At 56.2% G+C, this 2,066-nt stretch overlaps 1 long non-coding RNA gene across 2 annotated transcripts; it reads left to right on the forward strand.

Moving 5' to 3' along the window:
- The first annotated feature begins 626 nt into the window (after nucleotides 1-626).
- LOC111734690 lies at nucleotides 627-1,865 on the forward strand. 2 transcript variants are annotated; one of them, XR_002778558.1, is made up of 3 exons: nucleotides 627-714; nucleotides 915-1,228; nucleotides 1,392-1,865. It is a non-coding gene; the product is annotated as an uncharacterized LOC111734690 (long non-coding RNA). The 2 variants fall into 2 exon arrangements; XR_002778557.1 differs by having other exon boundaries at nucleotides 915-1,865.
- Nucleotides 1,866-2,066: the final 201 nt, after the last annotated feature.

Here is a 2,066-nt window from a genome sequence, read left to right on the forward strand (position 1 = left end):
GACACTGCCAAATTATTCCAGAATGGTAGCGCGATGTCACGTGCTCCTCCCCTCGTCCCACGTCAACGTATGAGAATTCCAGATGATCTGTATCCTGGCCAACACTTGGGAGGCCCCACCTCTGAAATGCAGCGCTGTAGTGGGTGTGAAGTGGCGTCTCGCTGTGCTTTCAATTAGCGTCCCCAGGATCACTGCGGTTCGTGTGCTGGTTGGCCGGGTAGAGAGCTCCATCTGGGGAGCGTAAGCTCGCGGCCTTTGCCCTTGTCCGTATGGGGTTGCGCATCTCAAGACCGAGTTGCCAGCGTCCCTTATACATTCCGAATAAAAATCCTCGGGCAGAGACGTGCGTTGCAAATATTCTCTCGGTCTATGATTTGCCTCTTCAGTTTTCTTCACCGTGGTTTTGGAAAAGCCGGATCCTTCCATTTGGGCGGAGTCCGTTTATCGATTTTTTTTTTTTTTTTTTTTACTTTTGTGGTTAATGCTTTTTGTGTCCTTGCGATGACTTCATGGGCCCATGAGTCATCTTGCAGTTAGTTGTCTCTGACTGCTTATTTCTCTGCTGTGGGTCATTTTCCTGTTTTTTTTTTTTTGTTTTTTTTTTTCTTTTTTCACTGAATCTCGTGAGAGATACGTTCTAGTTTCTTTCATCCCTCTGGAGAGTCTAGAGTTTTGTCCTAGCAGATAGCTCCATTTCCTCTCTGCCCTGAACTGGTATGTACTTGACTTCGTATTTTGTTGGTGGGTTTGGGGGAGTCCCAGGTGTCCCTGAGTCCCTGGCTCAGGGAGAGCCACCTTCCGCCCTGCCCCCGGGGACCCCGTCTGGGCTTGTGTTAAGTTCGTTGGGGGTTGGGGGTCTAAAGCGGGTCTTGCCCTGGAGTGTGTCCTTACCCCTGGGCGTGACTTCTCGCCAGCTGGGTCACTGAGGCTCTGCACCCTGGCTGGAGCACTTCCCCTGACACCACTCAGCCTCTGGAGTCACACCGCGGCCCCTCGCTGGCGCCCTGCCTCACAGCTTCCAGAACCATCAGCGCCCTGAGCTCTGTCACCTGCCTCCTCCACTCAGTGCGACCACCATGCTTTCCGAGGACCTGCTCGCTGAGCCATGGCGGGAACCGTCCTAGGGGATCTTGCCATTCTTCTCCCGAGCCTCCCTTTATCCACCACATGGTCACGCACAGCTGGCCATACAGTGCCGGGCGCGAGGTGCCTCATACCTGTTGTCCAGGTGTGTGGCTGTCCGTCAGGGGCGAGTCGGTCTAGCACCAGGTTTGTCGACAGAAGTGGAAGCAGAAGTCACCCAGAGCTCTTTAGTAGACCTGCTGAGGTCTGTCTAGAACCACGAGCTCAGGGCAGACAGCCCCAAACAGGTGAGCCGCTCCTTCCACCAGGTACACGAGCGAGGAGCTGGGATGACCGGGCAGGACGCGATGCCAGCGGAGCACCAGGCAAGACTGTGGGTCCCCAAGCTGCAGAAGAGCCAAGCACAGTGCCTGGCACACGGTGGAGCGTGATGGCAGTGTCCCCTGACCTGCGAGACCGTCTGCAGCTCCCCGTCTGTGTCCTGCCCAGGGCCTGTTGCTCTGGTGGTGTTTAAGGAAACGTCTGTCTTTCCTCTTCTCTCCCTGGAGAGGTGCAGACCGCCCAGCACCCTCGCAGGGCTCCCCCGCTAGCCTCAACCCCTCCCAGAAGCACTCACTTCCAGCCCTGGCTGCGAGGGGCTCCCAGCGACAGTGCACCCACCCCTCCCCCGTCACGGGGACATCTGTGCACAGTCCTCTCCTGACCGATGTGCCGTGGGACAAAGAGGCACCACCCAAGAGGAAGGCGTGACCTGGCCGATCACCCCTCTTCAGGAAAAGAGACAGAGACCCCGACTGGAACAAAGCCAAGGTCAGCTCCTGACCTTGACACCGATTGTTCTGCTCCAAACAGCTCACATTTCCATGGCTCCACGTGGCCCTTTTATTATTGGAGGTACACCACAGCATCATTCATTCATTCATTCATTCATTCATTCGTGTTGGGGCAAACATGACCTGAGTTCTCCCAGCCCGCCCCCCGCC

This window comes from Pteropus vampyrus, unplaced genomic scaffold (assembly GCF_000151845.1).
Source record: "Pteropus vampyrus isolate Shadow unplaced genomic scaffold, Pvam_2.0 Scaffold3849, whole genome shotgun sequence".
Classification (NCBI taxonomy): Eukaryota; Metazoa; Chordata; class Mammalia; order Chiroptera; family Pteropodidae; genus Pteropus; species Pteropus vampyrus.